The sequence below is a fragment of the Mesoplodon bidens genome, assembly GCF_964165515.1.
Source record: "Mesoplodon bidens genome assembly, chromosome: 17".
NCBI lineage: Eukaryota > Metazoa > Chordata > Mammalia > Artiodactyla > Ziphiidae > Mesoplodon > Mesoplodon bidens.
The window spans coordinates 34,331,270-34,351,715 of record NC_138174.1 but is presented as its reverse complement, the minus strand read 5'-3'; positions in this window follow the sequence as shown (position 1 = coordinate 34,351,715).

Below are 20,446 nucleotides of genomic sequence, written 5' to 3'. Positions count from 1 at the left end.
GAAACGCTCAAATCACTAATTACTAGAGAAATGCAAATCAAAACTACAATGAGATATTACCTCACACTGGTCAGAATGACCATCATCAAAAAATCTACCAACAATAAATGCTGGAACGGGAATGCACTGTTGCACTGTTGGTGGGAATGTAAACTGATACAGCCACTATGGAGAACAGTATGGAGATTCCTTAAAAAAATAAAAATAGAACTACCATATGACCCAGCAATCCCACTACTGGGCATATACACTGAGAAAACCATAACTCAAAAACACACGTGCACCCCAATGTTCATTGTAACACTATTTTCAATAGCCAGGACATGGAAACAACATAAATGTCCATTAACAGAGGAATGGATAAAGAAGATGTGGCACATATATACAATGGAATATTAGTCAGCCATATAAAGACTGAAATTGGGTCATTTGTAGAGATGTGGATGGACCTAGAGACTGTCATACAGAGTGAAGTAAGTCAGAAAGAGAAAAACAAATATCATATATAAATGCATATATGTGAAATCTTAAAAAAATTGTTATAGATGATCTTATTTAAAGAGAAGAAATAGAGACACAGATGTAGAGAAGAAACTTATAGATACCAAGGGGGAAATGGGGGGGTGGGATGAATTGGGAGATTGGGATTGACATATATACATCATTGATACTATGTATAAAATGTATAACTAATGAGAACCTACTGTATAGCACAGGGGACTCTACTCAATGCTCTGTGGTGACCTAAATGGGAAGGAAATCAAAAAAGAGTATATATATATATATATATATATATATATATATATATATATATATATATATATATATATATATATATATATATATATATATACTAACACAGCATTGTAAAGCAACTATACTCCAATAAAAAATTAAAAATAATAAAAAGCTCAGCAATAGAAAAAAAAAGAAGAGGATGAATGTACTGTGAATAAGAATTTGTTTTTTAATGTTTCTGAAAGTCTGGATTACTTCAAGAATGAAAAGTTTTCTTTTTTTCCTGAGGGTTTTCAGAATTTCAATTACACTCGCAATTTTATTATACACACACACACACACACACACACACACATATATAGTGTGTTGTTATGAATGAAGAGTACCAAATACCAAAAATATTATATATTAGGAATAAAATTACAGAAGATATCAAGAGAAAAAATAACAAATTAAGACCTAACAGCAGAAAATTTGCTACTCAATGCATTTGAATTAAAACTTTATTATTACTAATTTATAAAACTTAATAGCATACTTATTCAAATCTTTACCTACTATAACTTTTTTCCTATTGTTGAACAGATTTTCCATTCTTAAGATTCACTGAGCTAGAACCTTTAGAAATCTTAAATATAAATTAAAATTTTAAAATTTTTTTAAAGTGACCATTTGTTAAATTAAGATTATTTTCAACCTGCTACCAGTTTAGGACACAGTCAATTTAAATTAAATTTAAAGCAATGTAAATTAAACATGAATCAATATTTATAAACTTACAGTTACATAAGTTTTCAAAATTTATCCACAAAAAAGTCATATTAAAAATGAATCCCATACTTTACTATAATATAACAAAAATAAAGAACACATTGTCATCTTTTTTTAAGTGGTCAGTAACTAAAAATAGCAAACCAGGTTCCAATCTACTTGAATTCTAAACATTTATTGAGTAGATGTTCTGTGAGAGTGGTTCCACATGTATATGTATTTTTGATGTATCAGTGGAGAGAAGTTGAGCTCCACATCCTACTCCTCTGTCATCTTGATCCACTCCCCTAAATATTTGTTAGGATTTCTGTGGTAATATTAGAAAAGATGGACATGTTCAAAGTTGTACATTTGACATATAAACCTTTACTACAGCCTTTACTTTTAATATGTTTTTCTTATTATAATTAAAATTTGTTCAGCCCCCAAAATTACTCAAGCAAAAAACTAAAACTATTTTTAGTATGGTTCTATAGTATGGTAGTAAATTGTGCATGAAGGGCTATTCTTTTAATTACAGGATGAACAAAATAGCCAAATTAGCCTCAGAAACAAGTTCGAGTATATTCTTGAAATGATCATGTATTTTGCTTTCCCTTCAGACACGAATTTATGCAAAAGTGAAAAGAGATCACAGTTACTAATTGCTTCAGGAGGCAGTAACTTGTTCTACTAAGCTAACATCAATAGTTAAATTATTTTCTCGGTTTCAGTTAATTTACAGGAAGAAAATAAGCAAGTCTCAAGTAATCCACATTAACACAAATAACATTTCTATTTATTAGGATTTACTAGGGAAATTTTTAAAACTTAAATTACATTAAGTGAATTTATCATGATATAGTGTTAATATAAAAGAAATGTAACAACATATATATATATATATATATATATATATATATATATCATAAAAAAGCAGTCCTAGAATACCACTTTTAACAAATATATTATTTTATTTAGATATTATGGTAAGCTGGGACAAAGTAAGAGAGTAGCATTCCAAATGTAATACCAAATGTAAACTAGATAGTTAGTGGGAAGCAGCCACATAACACAGGGAGATCAATTCTGTGCTTGGTGTCCACCTAGAGGGGTGGGAGAGGGAGGGTGGGAGGGAGATGCAAGAGGGAGGAGATATGGGGATATATTTATACATATAGCTGATTCACTTTGTTATACAGCAGAAACTAACACAATATTGTAAAGCAATTATACTCCGATAAAGATGTTAAAAAATATAAAATATATGTAACACTAAAGAAAAAAGATGGTAACTTAATTAAAGAGAAAAATGCCATACTCTGTTAATATTAACTTGTATTCCAGACTAACTCACATTCAAATAATTGTAACATTCAAACTTCTTAATTAGCATATGTGATATCAGATAGATACTTAAAAACAAATGGTTAGAATTACATAATTGGAAAGAGCTATTTACTATTGAGTTCAGGAACTATTGTTTTTAATTGGTAGCTTTTAACCTATGAGATTTGACAAAATATCTAAGCCTACTCAGTAGGCAATAAACACAATTCTAGGTAAGAAGGAAGTCTATAAATAGCTCTGTAGAGGACTATACCTAAAAGAGAATGGAATACTGGGTATATTGCAAATCTTATACCTCAGGAACATAATTGCTCTGGTGTTTCATGCAATCTAGAAAATCTATTCATACCATCCCAGAGTTGATCCAGTAGATTTTGCCATAATCAAAAAATAGTGAAAAGTGAAAGTGAAAAGAAAGGTCTTTAGAAGCAAGAATCAGATTGATACACGGAATGAAACAACATTTATAATAATAGAGAAATTTTTAGTCATACTTAAAAATATATGTGTTATGGAATGAATATTTTGTGCCTCCCCAAAATTCATGTGCTGGAGTCTTAACCCCTTGGTGTGGCTGTAATTTGGAGATAGGACCACTAAGGAAATAATTAAGGTTACATGAGGTCACAAGGGTGGTTTCTTGATACATTACAATTAATGTTCTTATAAGAAGAGACACAAGAGAGCTCACAAGAGGCCCTGTGAGGGCATAAAGAAGAATGCAATCATCTGAAATACAAGAAGAGAGCCCATACCCAAATCTGAATTGACTAGAACCTTATGCTTGGACTTCTAGCCTCTAGAAGTGCGAGAAAATAAATTTATGTTTTTTAAGTCACTCACTCTATGATATTTTTTTATGACAGCTGGAGTTTACTAATACGATGTCTGCTAATTGTGCATTTCAGCTTTATGAGAATCTGTGAGTTGGTTAGATATATCCAATGAACTTGGAAATGAACTCAAAATGTTACTCAACATTATAGAATTTTTTTCAAAGAATATTAAATATCTTAATTAACTTATTCAGTATGTCATTTTAAAATATAAATTTTTAAAAGCAGGCATACTGAAAGCAGCAATCACTCACTCACCAAGAGTGCTTTAATCTAAGTTTGGGGAAAAATAAGTAATCTAAGTAATCTTTACCCTCAGAAGCACACTTTATATTTGGGCGCATACATTTACAACCCAGGCTTTGGATGTAGAGAGAGCATATCAAGGGAAAAAGCTTCTTTAAAATATTTTAATGAAAAGGACTTTGGGATGATCTTGTAGATATTGAGGAAACTATAAAGAACTTTAAGAAAAAGAATAGCATGATAAAATTTGTGCCTTAAGACTCCTCTGACTTCAGAGAGAAGAATAGACTGAGAGAGAAAAATCCAAACCAATAGCAGAGAGGCAAGATAGAACCATAATAAAATCTATGTGTGAGATAATGAAGGCTTAACACCATGCAACTGCCAATGTATTGAAGAAGAATGGTAAGTCTTGATATATGTTTAGTTTTAGAATCCATTTAATAGGCTCTATTCCTGAGTATATTTTAGAGATATAGTTAATTAAAATAAATATTTCTGGCTACTATGACTAAGGAAATTCTGGGACTGAAAAACATGGCAGATATAGGAGTAAATATATTAAATTAAATTTTAGAATTATTGATTTTAAGTTGTCAGATGTAAAGGTGAGCATATTCATTACACATAGATATATAAGGTTAGAGCTCAGACTGGAGAAAATTATGATCTAGAGATGCATGTGTGGCTAAACAGCAAATACGGTTGTACTTCAATATCCATGGGGGATTTGTTCCAAGAATCCCCACACCAAAATCTGAGGATGCTCAAGTCCCTCATATAAAATGGCATAGTACAGTCAGCTCTGCATATCCCTGGGTTCTGCATCCATGAATTAAAGCAACCGTGGATCAAAATCTGTGTTTGGTGGAATATTCAGGTGCAGAACCATTCGAAACTTAGGGAGGACAGTTTATCAACTAGCAACATCTTATGGAGTGTGATATAAAGAAGAAAAAGGAACACGTCATAAGCTATTCACTCCATATTTATTAAGTATCAATTTCTGCAAAAAAAAAGCTCAAAGTTACTGGTTTGAAACAAAAATAAGCACTGCTTATTTCTAGTTTCTGTAGGCCATGATCCAAATAAGTCATATGAGTATGCCATATTTCCTTGACAAAGTCTGTGGCTCAACTGTAATATATGAAAGCTAGATCTGGAGTAATTTAATTCATTCACATGTCTGATAGATGACGTTGACTATCACCTGGGGTCCTAGCTAGGACTGTCAGGCAGAACACCTGCATGTGTCCTCTGTATATAACCTGACCTTTCTCACAATATTTTGACTGTATGATAGGAGTAAGCTATGGGAAAAAAGAGTGGTTTTTCGGGGGAAATCCATGTTATCTTTTATAATCTAGCTTTGGAAATTAAGCAGCATCATTCTATTTGTTTTAGTTTTAGAGGTCCACAAGTGTAAAGATTATATCTTACTATTTGGTGGTCAACATAACAATGAAAAAAAAAAAAAAACATTGGGATATGGAAAAGGAAATAAAGGTGAGACTAGATATTGATGAAATTCAAATGAGAAAAAATGTTTTAAAAACCCATGAGAGGGCTTCCCTGGTGGTGCAGTGGTTGAGAGTCTGCCTGCCGATGCAGGGGACATGGATTCGTGCCCCCGTCTGGGAGGAGCCCACAGGCCATGGAGCGGCTGGGCCCATGAGCCATGGCCGCTGAGCCTGCACAACCAGAGCCTGTGTTCAGCCACGGGAAAGGCCACAACAGTGAGAGGCCCGCATAATGAAAAAAAAAAAAAAACATGAGAATATGCTCAGTAGTGAGATTGCTGTGTCATATGGTAGTTCTATTTTTAGTTTCTTAAGGAGCCTCCATAATGTTCTCCATAGTGGCTGTATCAATTTACAGTCCCACAAATAGTGCAAGAGTATTCCCTTTTCTCCACACCCTCTCCAGCATTTATTGTTTCTAGATTTCTTGATGATGGCCATTCTGACCAGTGTGATATGATATCTCATTGTAGTTTTGATTTGCATTCTTCTAATGATTAATGATGTTGAGCATTCTTTCATGTGTTTGTTGGCAATCTGTATATCTTCTTTGGAGAAATGTCTATTTAAGTCTTCTGCCCAGTTTTGGATTGGGTTTTTTGTTTCTTTTGTTATTGAGCTGCATGAGTTGCTTGTAAATTTTGGAGATTAATCCTTTGTCAGTTGCTTCATTTGCAAATATTTTCTCCCATTCTGAGGGTTGTCTTTTGGTCTTGTTTATGGTTTCGTTTGCTGTGCAAAAGCTTTTAAGTTTCATTAGGTCCCATTTGTTTATTTTTGGTTTTATTTCCATTACTCTAGGAGGTGGCCCAAAAAGGATCTTGCTGTGATTTACGTCATAGAGTGTTCTGCCTATGTTTGCCTCTAAGAGTTTGATAGTGTCTGGCCTTACATTTAGGTCTTTAATCCATTTTGAGTTTATTGTTGTGTATTGTGTTAGGGAGTGTTCTAATTTCATACTTTTACATGTAGCTGTGCAGTTTTCCCAGCACCACTTGTTGAAGAGGCTGTCTTTTTTCCACTGTATATTCTTGCCTCCTCTATCAAAGATAAGGTGACCATATGTGTGTGGGTTTATCTCTGGGCTTTGTATCCTGTTCCATTGATCTATATTTCTGTTTTGTGCCAGTACCATACTGTCTTGATTATTGTAGCTTTGTAGTATAGTCTGAAGTCAAGGAACCTGATTCCTCCAGCTCCATTTTTCATTCTCTAGATTGCTTTGGTTAATCAAACATAGTCATCTACCAAAATGTTCATTGCAGCTCTATTTACAATAGCTAGGATATGGAAGCAACCTAAGTGTCCATCAATGGATGAATGGATAAAGATGTGGCACATATATACAGTGCAATATTACTCAGCCATAAAAAGAAGCAAAATTGAGTCATTTGTAGTGAGGTGGATGGACGTAGAATCTGTCATACAGAGTGAAGTAAGTCAGAAAAGCAAATACTGTATGCTAACACATATATATGGAATCTAAGAAAAAAAAAAGGTCATGAAAAACCTAGGGGTAAGATGGGAATAAAGACACAGACCTACTAGAGAATGGGGTTGAGGATATGGGGAGGGTGAAAGGTAAGCTGAGACAAAGTGAGAGAGTGTCATGGACATATATACACTTCCAAACGTAAAATAGACAGATAGTGGGAAGCAGCCACATAGCACAGGGAGATCAGCTCCGTGGTTTTTGACCATGTAGAGGGGTGGGATAGGGAGAGTGGGAGGGAGGGAGACACTAGAGGGAAGAGATATGGGAACACATGTATATGTATAACTGATTCACTCTGTTATAAAGCAGAAACTAACACACCACTGTAAAGCAATTATACTCCAATAAAGATTTTTTAAAAATACATGAAAATAAAAGGTGGTTCTTTGAAAAAATCAATAAAATTTATAACCCTCTAGGTAAAATTGCTAAGAAAAAAGAGGATAGACATTCTCAATATCAGGAAAGAAAATGAGGGTACCATTACAGATCCAGTAGTCATTAAAATAATAAAAAAAATACTTTGAAAAATATTAAACTCATAATTTTGAAAACTTAGATTAATTGGAACAATTCTTTGAAATAAATTTTTAAAAACTACCAAACAACTAAAAAAGAAACAGGTAACCTGAATGGCTCTAGATAAATTAATAAAATTAAGCTTTTGGTTAAATCCTGCCAAAGAAGGAACTAAAGACCTCAAAATAGCTTCACTAGGAAATCTCCCAATTTTTTCAGGAAGAAATAATAGTGATTTCACAAAATTGCTTCCAGGAAACAAAATAACAACAACAAAAAATAATATATCCAAACTTATTTTATGAAGTCCTAATAACCCTGCTACAGCTATCAAAGATATTACAGGAATTGTTAACTAAACACCAATATGTCTCATAAAAATAGACACAAACTTTCTTCCAAAACATTACCAAATTGAATCTAGCAACATGTATAAAGGATACTACATAATAACAAAATAAGGTTGTCCCAGGAATGCCAACATTGTTCAAAATCAGTCTAAGAAATCATAATAAGAAGAGAGTAAAAAGTAAAAGTCATATGAACATCTCAGTAAATGCCAAAAAAAAAGCATTTCACAAAATTCAACAACCATGCAGGATAAACACTCATCAAACTGCGAATAACATTGAATCTATATAACCTTATAAAAAAAGCATCTACAAAAATCCTACTACTCACATCATATCACATCACATCACATTCAGTGAAAAACTGAATGCTTTCCCCCAAGATCAAAAATAAGATTGTCCACTCCCCGCACTTCAAAACAATGATGTAGTGAATGTCCCAGTTAGTAGAATAAGAAAAAAATTAGTAATAATAAAGGACATAGTGATTTAAAGGGAAAAAATAAGCATGTCTCTTTTCTCAGATGATTTAAGTATCTATGGAGAAAATCTAAAGGAATCTTAATAATATTTTAAAAGCTCCTGAAGTAATAAATGAATTTAAGAAAGTTGCAAAATACAAGGTCACCATAAAAAATCAATTCTATAACTGCACTATAAACAATTAGAAAGTGAAAGGTAAAAGTATCATTTAAAATAGCTTCAAAAACATGAAATATTAGTTAAATATCTAATAATATATGCAAAATATGTATGCTGAAAACTGAAAAATCATGATAACACAAATTAAAAGATACCTAAATCAATTTCAGGGGCATAATTTGCAGTACTTTTGGTACATTTTCATAAACTGAGTCCAAAGTTTCCATGGAAAGGTGAAATAAATGTAATTTATTCTGTTTAGCCTAAACAGTTCTGAAAAAGAGGAACAAAATTAGAGAACTTGTCCTCAAGAGTTACTATAAACTACAGTAATCCTGACAGGGATAACTACTCCCATGTACTTGAAAAATACACATAAGAGAGAGTTGGCAGGTAGGCTGGACTCCTTTGGATTCTAATCCATTATAACATGCAGGTGCTAAAAGTTTGTTAGAGGTTAGTTTTTTTTTTTTTTCCTTATTCCCATCTATAGTAGATTTTTCTTCTTCCTGCTTTACCAGTTAAGATATCAGCTGTAGGTGTTTTAAATCCTAGAGTTTTATTTAGGTGGCTTTAGTTCTGTTCTCTGTTGAATTGTAAAGATTGTATTTTTGTAATTCAGTCTTTTTTTTTAATGGAGAGGGTGACAGGTTTATGGTTTTTGATGCTGTTGTTGTTTTTCTTAATGTTTTTCATGAATTTATGTATTCCAACCAAAAGTACATAATGTACTATTAGTCCAAGGTTTAAATTAAAAATGTAAAATATGTTTCTCAGAAAGGGTATATTGAATTTTCTACATACCACTGAATAAAGGTAAAATAAGGTTAGTAATGATGTTCTCCACATTTATTTAATGCCTACTCTGTGTCAGGCACTGTCATAAGCATCCCTAGTTACTCATGCACCAACTCTTACAGTATCTATCAAATGAAAAAATATGTGTTTTTTTTTTTGCTCAATGTTACATAGTTTGTAACTTGTGGAATTCATAGTTGAACACTTGTAGTCTAATTACTGAGAGAGGTTTCTCTTCCAAGTTTCTGCTCGATCAAAATCTGGAAGTTGAAACAATAAACACATTTCACAGTCAATTTCATAACATTGAGCCATACTTCCTTCTTTCTGGTTGTTTTACTTATGGAAGTAATATATCTTTACATAGTTACACTTAGGTAAAAATGTATTAAGGCAATCTCAGAAAAATACATCTTCATCATCTTATGGTTCTGTTCCTCTAACAATAATATTACAAAGCTTAAATATTTTACCACAGTCAACAGACATTCTGTCAAGTATTTGTGTGTGCCTGCATTCTTTAATTTCACCTCACCTCCATTTACTAATTAAATATACAGCAGAATTTGTACTTATGTTCTTCTCCTCTGACACTTTGTTGCCAGTAGAATGTCATTCCATTCTCATCCTTATAAATTCCAGTTCCAAAAATGCCATTTTTAAAAGGTCATTTCTGGTCTGTCACTCTGGATAGATGTACCTCCTTTCTTGAAAAGGGAAAGTTAAGTAGATTTCTTAAAGGTATAATGATTCATTTTTTTCTTAAATTCTTATATGTAAAACATGGTCAAATGAATCATTTGAAAAGCTTAGATATTTTCATTATCCTTGAAACGTAATATATAAGAAAGTTTCTATAATTTATTATTTCATAATTTTCATGAATTCTTATGTAACTTTCTTGGTGAAACCTTAAGTTGGCAAATTGTACTGAAAAGTACTATGAACTTAACAACAAAGATATGTTCAAAAAAAGTTGTCAGTACTAAATCAGAAGTTCTGAAATTTTGCCAAATTATTCAATAGTCTCCTTTCCTTCACAAGGTTATAATTTTAGTTTTAAACAAGGAAAAAAATTCATCCTTTAACTTTCACTATACACAGCTTTGGATATCCTTGTTTATGAATGAATAATTATGTTATTTGTTAAGATTCTTGATATTTAAGGACATTAATGTATTTAAAATACTTTCAAAGCATAAGCAATTATGTCATCCAAACTACTAATTCCACTGAGAATTCAATGAATAAAGTCATCAAAACTGTTTTAGGTTTACATATTTATGAATGCCTTATGGCCACCTTCACATTCTGATCAATTCAAAATTGCTTCTCTCTCTGCTCAGTTGTTGCCACTACATTTAAGCTAACTATATAATGGAAGAAATGTGTATGATATCTGTGGTAGGCAGAATTGTAAAATGGTTACCTAAGATTCCTGGCCCCTGGTTATTCAATCAAACAATAATCTAGATACTTTTGTGAAGGAATTTTGCCAATATAATTTAGGTTCTGATCAGTTATTTGTTTGAGAGATTATTTCTATGGGCCTAATGTAACCACAAGCAAAGTTCTCTCCAAGCGGCAGCAGAAGAAATCAAAGAAATTCAAACATGGAAAGGATTTGATATGCTGCTGCTGACTTTAAAGATGGAAAGTATCACATGCAAGAACTAGAGACTGGCCTTCAGGTGATGAGAGAAACCCCTTGAGATTGCCAGCAAGTAAATGGAAACCAGAGCCCTACAACTGCAAAAAACTGGATTTTGCCAAAAGCCTGATTGAAGTAGATTTTTAGAAGTGGATTTTTCCCCTGAGCTTCCATTTATGAAGCCAACACTGCTGACACATTGATTTCAGCCTTGTGAAGCTCAAAGTGGAGAAATCAGTCAAGCCCACCTCTACTTCAAACCTAAGAAACTGAGACTAAAACAAAATGGTTGTTGTTTTAAGCTGCAAAGTTTTTGATAAATTTGTTATGCAGCAAGAGAAAGCCAACAATATATTTAATTCCATCAGTGTGACACAGTAGATCACAAGGCACAAGATAATTATTTAAACATTTTGTAATTAAACATTTTGCCAGTTCTTCCATCAGTTCATTGTAATTTTGTACTTATTGTGCTCTTCTCTTGCAATTATTATTTGGAATAATTTGGAGGTGAAATAATAGATTTTAATTAGGTTGAACTGGAATGTTCTAGATGCAATGGAAGTTATTATCTATTGTTCATCTTCTGCAAATTATTGTAATTTTTAAAGCATGATAGGCATTTTATCTTATGTATTTATTATAACTATTGGTCCAATAAATCAGAAATTTAGGTATTTATATTTTAGTATTAAGTTATTCAAAAAGTATCTGTTCTGTAACTAGAACCCTCAAAGCACTACAGCAGGTACTGGACTTAAAACGTTGAGCACAAAAGGTAAGGTCCTGAATTAAATCATTCAATAAAGTTATTATAAAAATAAATATATAATTATAATTGTAAAACCCCTATGAAGAAAAAACGTATACTGCTGTGAAAGTATATAATAGTGAATTGTTCCTAGTTTAGGGTTTTAGGAAAAAAGCTTCTCTGAAGAAATATATATCAAGCTGACATTGGAAAGATGAGGAAGAACCGTATAGATGAAAAAAGGGGGAAATTACTCCAGATAGAGAGAACAATATGTGCAAATCTTATTGGTGGGATAAAGCTTAATTCCTTTAAGAAACTGTGAAAAGACCATTGTGCTGAAGTGATGAGAATGTATTGGGTTGGCCCAAAAGTTCGTTTGGTTAATGAATACATTGTTCAATAAAATTCTTGGTGAAAATGAAAAATGTGTCTTCTATTTTTACTTAAAACCAAAGGAAGTTTGGGGCCAACCCAATCCCTGGAGATGAGGCTTAAGATTTATAATCAGGAGGCTAATTATAGGGTATTGGAGGTTTTGTTAAGGATTTTGGTGTTCATCTTAAACAAAATGGAAGGAATCAAATCAGAATTATTTGACAAAATGAAAACAGAATTTTTAAAATTCTGCTTTGGTTTGTGATTTGATACTATGTTGGAAGGAGCTGGTTAGAGAATGAAAGAGTGGTAGGAAGAAATTAAATTATTCTAGGCAATAGATTATGCTTAATTGGATTAAGGTAGTAACAGTGAGTGTAGTAAAAGGTACTTGAGTAATTAGAGGTACTCTAAAGTTATATATATATATATATATATATATATATATATATATATATATATATATATATATATATATATAACTTTTTGATATATTGAATGTGGAAGCTCAAGGAATTCTTTATGATAACTTATAGATTTCTTTTTTAAATACCTGGATGTACCGGGGTGACATTTCATGAGACAGATAACATAGGAAAGAGTCTATCGAGAGAGAGAAAGATTATGAACTGACACAAGGCATATTAGATTTGTTGTTTTATTTGGGATATCTAGATAAAAATTTCAAGTAGTGAGTTGGCTGCATTGTTCAGAATTTTAGAGAAGAGTTGAAAGTCTATGATGGGAATCTGGGAGTCCTTGACATATGTCTAATATTGGGGACAGTGTACATAAAAGAGGAAATAGGACTATATTTCCCTCTAGTTCTCTACATTCAGGGAGAGATATAAGAAGCTAAGAGGACCTGAGACTTGCTGTTGAGATATACACACTGTTTAATGACAGAATAATGGGTGGGACTAAAATAGATTTACCAAAGAGATAGGAGAAAACCCAGCAGAGAGTAGAGTTGTGGAAATCAAAGAAAGTACACTTTCCCAAAAGGAGCAGGAGAATAACACTGTCAAATATTTCTGAGAGTGCAAGTGAGATAAATAAATAAATAAATATATATATATATATATATATATATATATATATATATATGGAAACTATGCTTGAAACCACCATGTTTGAGAATTCTGTTGTTCACCTTTTAGAAAAGCTATTTAATCGTTACGTCTAGGGGGTAGCTTCAAGATGGTGGAGGAGTAAGACATGGAGATCATTTTCTTCTCCACAAATACATCAAAAATACATTTACATGTGGAAAAGCTCCTACAGAATGCCTACTGAATGCTGGCAGGAGATCTCAGACTTCCCAAAAGCCAGGTGGCAAACAGAGTCTTGGTGTTCCAGCCGGGTGTCAGGCCTGAGCCTATGAGGTGGGAGGGCTGAGTTCAGGATGCTTGTCCACCAGAGACATCACAGCCTCATGTAATATCAAAAGGTCAAAGTTCACTCAGAGGTCCCCATCTCAATGCTAAGACCCAGCTCCACTCAACGACCAGCAAGCTACAGTGCTGGACACTCTATGTCAGACAACTAAAAAGACAGGAAAACAACCCCACCCCTTAGCAGAGAGGCTGCCTAAAATCATAAGTTCACAGACACCCAAAACACACACCGGATGTGGTCCTGCCCACCAGAAAAACAAGATCCAGCCTCATCCACCAGAACACAGGCATGAGTCCACTACACCAGAAAGCCTACACAACCAACTAATTCAGACTTACCCACTGGGGGCAGACATCAAAAACAACAGGAACTATGAACCTGCAGCCTGCCGAAAGGAGACCCCAAACACAGTAATTTAAGCAAAATGAGAAGACAGAAAAATACACAGCAGATGAAGGAGCAAGGTAAAAACACAACAGATCAAACAAATGAAGAGGAAATAGTCAGTGTACCTGAAAAATAATTCAGAGTAATGATAGTAAAGATGGTTCAAATTTTGGAAACAGAATGGAGAAAATACAAGAAACGTTTAGCAAGGACCCAGAAGAACTAAAGAGCAAACAAACAATGATGAAGAGCACAATAAATGAAATTAAAAATTCTCTAGAAGTAATCTGGAAGATGAAATACTGGAAATAACTAGTGCACAGCAGAATAAAGAAAAAAGAATGAAAAGAATTGAGGACAGTCTCAGATACCTCTGGGATAATATTAAATGCACCAACATTCGAATTATAGGGGTCCCAGAAAAAGAAGAGAAAAAAGAAAGGGACTAACAAATATTTGAAGAGATTACAGTTGAAAACTTCCCTAATATGGGAAAGGAAATAGTCAGTCAAGTCCAGGAAGCACAAAGAGTCCCATACAGTATAAATCCAAGGAGAATTATGGCAAGACATATATTAATCAAACTATCAAAAATTGAATACAAAGAAAAAATATTAAAAGAAGCAATGGAAAAACAAAAAATAACATACAAGGAAATCCCCATAAGGATACAGTCTCATCTTTCAGCAGAATCTCTGCAAGCTAGAAGTGTGTGGCAGGACATATTCAAAGTGATGAAAGAGAAAAACCTACAACTAAGATTACTTTACCCAGCAAGAATTTCACTCAGATTCGACAGAGAAATTAAAATCTTTATGGACAAGCAAAAGCTAAGAGAATTCACCACCACCAAACCAGCTTTACAACAAATCCTAAAGGAACCTCTCTAGGCAGGAAGCACAAGAGAAGGAAAAGACCTACAATAATAAACCCAAAACAATCAAGAAAATGGTAAATGGAACACGCATATTAATAACTACCTTAAATGTAAATGGAGTAAATGCTCCAACCAAAAGACATAGACTGGCTGAATAGATACAAAAACAAGACCTCTATATATGCTGTCTACAAGAGACCCACTTCAGACCTTGGGACACATACAGACTGAAAGTGAGGAGATGGAAAAAGATATTCCATTTGAATGGAAATCAAAAGAAAACTGGAGTAGCAATTCTCATATAAGGCAAAAGAGACTTTAAAATAAAGACTATTATAGGAGACAAAGGAGGAAACTACATAATGATCAAGGATCAATCCAAGAAAAATATATAAGAATTGTAAATATTTATGCACCCAACTTAGGAGAACCTCAGTACATAAAGCAACCGCTAACAGCCATAAAAGGGTAAATTGACAGTAACACAATAAGAGAAGGGGATTTTAACTCCCCACTTTCCCCAATGGACAGATCATCCAAAATGCAAATAAATATGGAAACACAAGCTTTAAATGACACACTAAACCAAAAGGACTTAATTAATATATACAGGACATTCCATCAAAAAACAAAAACAAAAAACAAACAAAAAACAAAATACTCTCTCTTCTCAAGTGCTCATGGAATACTCTCCAGGATAGATCATATCTTGAGTCACAAATCAAGTCTTGGTAAATTTAAGAAAATTGAAATCATATCAAATATCTTTTCTGACCACAACACAATGAGGCTAGATATCAATTACAGGAAAACAATCTGTGAAAAATACAAACACATGGAGGCTAAACAATATACTACTTAATAACCAAGAGATCACTGAAGAAATCAGAGGAAATAAAAAAATACCTAGAAACAAATGACAATGAAAACAAGATGAGGCAAAACCTATGAGATGCAGCAAAAGCAGTTCTAAGGTGGAAGTTTATAGCAATACAATTCTACCTCAAGAAACAAGAAATATCTCAAATAAAAAACCTAACTTTACACCTAAAGCAATTAGAGAAAGAAGAATTTTTTAAAACCCAAAGTTGGCAGAAGGAAAGAAAACAAAGATCAAATAAGAAATAAATGAAAAAGAAATGAAGGAAACAATAGCTGAGATAAATAAAACTAAAACTTGGTCCTTTGAGAAGATAAACAAAATAGATAAATCATTAGGCAGACTCATCAAGATAAAAAGGAAGAAGACAAATCAATAAAATTAGAAATGAAAAAGGAGAAGTAACAACTGACACTGCAGAAATACAAATGATCATGAGAGGTTACTACAAGCAACAATATGCCAATAAAATGGACAATCTGGAAGAAATGGACAAATTCTTAGAAAAGCACAACCTCCCGAGATTGAATCAGGAAGAAATAGAAAATATAGATGGACCAATCTCAAGCACTAAAATTGAAACTGTGATTAAAAATCTTCAAACAGGGGCTTCCCTGGTGGCGCAGTGGTTGAGAGTTCGTCTGCCGATGCAGGGGACATGGGTTCGTGCCCTGGTCCAGGAAGATCCCACATGCCGTGGAGTGGCTGGGCCCATGAGCCATGGCCACTGAGCCTCTTTGTCCGGAGCCTGTGCTCCACAATGGGAGAGGCCACAACAGTGAGAGGCTCGCGTACTGCACACACACACAAAAAAAAAAAAGGAAAAAGAAAAAATCTTCCAATAAACAAAAGCCCAGGACCAGATGGCTCCACAGGCGAATTCTATCAAACATTTAGAGAAGAGCTAACATCTATCCTTCTCAAACTGTTCCAAAATATAGCAGAGAGAGGAAAACTCCCAAACTCATTCCATGAGACCACCATCATCCTGATACCAAAATCAGACAAATATGTCACAAAAAAGAAAACTACATACCAATATCACTAATGAACATAGATGCAAAAATCCTGAACAAAATACTAGCAAACAGAATCCAACAGCACGTTAAAGGGATCATACACAATGATCAGTTGAGGTTTATCCCAGGAATCTAATTATTCTTCAATATATGCAAGTCAATTGATGTGATAAACCATATTAACAAATTGAAGGAGAAAAAACATATGTTCATCTCAATAGGTGCAGAAAAAGCTTTTGACAAAATTCAACACCAATTTATGATAAAAGCCCTCCAGAGTGTAGGCATAGAGGGAACTTACCTCAACATAGTAAAGGCAATATATGACAAACCCACAGCCACCATTGTTCTCAACAGTGAAAAGTTGAAACCATTTCAACTAAGATCAGGAACAAGACAAGGTTGCCCACTCTCACAACTACTATTCAAAGTAGTTTTGGAAGTTTTACCAACAGCAACCAGAGAAGAGAAAGAAATAAAAGGAATCCAAACTGGAAAAGAAGAAGTAAAACTGTCACTGTTTGCAGAGGACATGATATAATACATAGAGAATCCCAAAGATGCTACCAGAAAACTATTAGAGCTAATCAATGAATTTGGTAAAGTAGCAGGAAATAAAATTAATTCACAGAAATCTCTTGCATTCCTATACACTAATGATGAAAAATCTAAAAGAGAATTTAAGGAAACACTCCCATTTACCATTGCAACCTAAAGAATAAAATACCAGGGAATAAACTACCTAAGGAAACAAAAGACATGTATGTAGAAAATTATAAGACACTGATGAAATAAATTAAAGATGATACAAACAGATGGAGAGATATACCATATTCTTGGATTGGAATAATCAAGATTGTGAAAATGACTATACTACCCAAAGCAATATACAGATTCAGTGCAATTCCTATCAGACTACCACTGGAATTTTTCACAGAACTAGAACAAAAATTCCACAATTTGTATGGCAACACAAAAGAACCTGAATAGCCATAGCAATCTTGAGAAAGAAAAATGGAGCTGAAGGAATCCGGCTCCCTGACTTCAGACTACACTACAAAGCTACAGTAACCAAGATAGTATAGTATTGGCACAAAAACAGAAATATAGATCAATGGGACAGGATAGAAAACCCAGAGATAAACCCACAAACATATGGTCACCTTATCCTTGTTAAAGGAGGTAACAATATACAATGGAGAAAGACAGCCTCTTCAATAAATGGTGCTGGGTAAACAGAACAGCTATATGTAAGAGAATAGAATTAGAACACTCCCTAACACCATACACAAAAATGAACTCAAAATGGATTAAAGATCTAAATGTAAGGCCAGACACTATAAAACTCTTAAAGGAAAACATAGGCAGAACACTCTATGACAAGAATCACAGCACAATCCTTTTTGATCCACCTCATAGAGTAATGGAAATAAAAACAAAAGGAACAAATGGGGCCTAATGAAACTTAAAAGCTTGTAGAGCCAAAGAAACCATAAACAAGATGAAAAGACAACCCTCAGAATGGGGGAAATATTTGCAAATGAAGCAACTGACAAAGTATTAATCTCCAAAATATACAGGCAGTCCATGCAGCTCAATATCAAAAAATCAAAAAACCCAGTCCAAAAATGGGCAGAAGATCTAAATAGACATTTATCCAAAGAAGATATACAGATTGCCAACAAACACATGAAAGGATGCTCAACGTCGCTAATAATTAGAGAAGTGCAAATCAAAACTACAATGAGGTATCTCCTCACACGAGTCAGAACACTCATCATCAAAAAATATACAAACAATAAATGTTGGAGAGGGTGTGGAGAAAAGGGAACCCTCTTTCACTGTGTGGGAATGTAAATTGATACAGCCACTATGGAGAACAGTATGGAGGTTCCTTAAAATACTAAAAATAGAACTACCATACAACCCAGCAATCCCAGTACTGGGAATATACTCTGAGAAAAGCATAATTCAAAAAGAGTCATGTACACCATTGTTTATTGCAGCTCTATTTACAATAGCGAGACATGGAATCAATCTAATTGTCCATCAACAGATTAATGGAAAAAGAAGATGTGGCATATATATATACAATGGAATATTACTCAGCCATAAAAAATGAAATTGAGTTATTTGTAGTGATGTGGATGGACATAAAGACTGTCATACAGAGTGAAGTAAGTCAGAAAGAGAAAAACAGATACCATAAGCTAACACAGATATATGGAATCTAAAAAAAAAAAAAAAACATGATTCTGAAGAACCTAGGGGCAGGAAAGGAATAAAGACACAGACATAATGAATGGACTTGAGGCCATGGGGAGGGGGAAGGGTAAGCTAGGATGAAGTGAGAGCATGGCATGGACATATATACACTACCAAATGTAAAATAGCACAGAGAGATCAGCTTCATGCATTGTGTCCACCTAGAGGGGTGGGGTTGTGAGGGTGGGAGAGAGTGGCAATTGGAAGGAGATATGGGGATATATGTATATGTATAGCTGATTCACTTTGTTATACAGGGGAAACTAACACACCATTGTAAAGCAATTATACCCCAACTAAGGTGTTAAAAAATAATAAATAAATAAATAAAATGAAACACAAGGAAAACAATAAAGTATGAAATGAGATGAAAAATGTCATTGGTAATCATAGAAAGAAATAGTTTTCTATAGGATGGGATGGGAAATTATATCAGATGAGCTACAGAGTGATTGTAGAAAGGGAAAAGTTTCAGTGATTAATGCCTATACTAAGTAGCTGTTTGTGAAAAAAAAATGTGTAGAAAATATGGATAGTAGCTGGCATAAAATATGTGGTTAAAATTTACTCTCTCCTTTTTTTAAGGTAAGATTTCAAAAATTTAAAATATTTTTTAAGATATTCTAGGAGTATCATCAAAAAGAGATATTGAATATAGAGAACAATGATGTAATAAGAGTTCACTTATGTAAGATAAGAGTTCATTCTTTTGCATGTGGATATCCAGTTTTCCTAATACCAGTTACTGCAGAAACTATCCTTTCTCCATTGTATATTCTTGTTCAAGATCAGTTGACTGTATATGTGTAGGCTCTCTATTCTGTTCCATTGGACTACAGGTCTGTTTTTATGCAAGTACCATACTTTTTTGATTACTGTAGCTTTGTAATACATTTTGAAATCAGGAAGTGCAATGCCTTCATCTTTGTTCTTCTCTCTCAAGATTGCATTGTCTATCTTGGGTCTTTTCTAGTTCATATGAATTTTAGGATATTTTTTTCTATTTCTGTAAAATATGCCATTGGGATTTTAAAAGGGATTTCACTGAATCTACAGATCACTTTGTGTACTATGGATATTCTAACAATATTAATTCTTCCAATCCATAAACGTGGGTTTCTTTCCATTTATTTGTGTCTGATTTAATTTATTTCATCAGTGTTCTATAATTTTCAGTGTACAATCTTTCACCTCCTAGGTTAAGTTTGTTCTTTTTGATGCTAATGCATGGCATATGTATATATATATATATATATATATATATATATATATATATATATATATATATATATATATATATATTACCGTTATATTATTTTTATTGTTATTGTTTCTTAATTTCTCTTTAGGGTAGTTTGTTTTCAGTGTATAGAAACACAACTGATTTTTGTGTGTTGATTTTGTATCTTTCAAATTTGCTAAATTCCTTTATTCTAACAGTTTTTGTGGAATCTTTAGGGTTTTCTGGGCTTCTTGCTACATGGTGGCTTCAGGGAAGTCACATTTCTCACCTGGTAGCTACTTTCCAATGAATATTAAGGCAGAAGTTCCAGTAGTCTTACAAGCAACACACATAATGAGCACAGTGTCACTTCC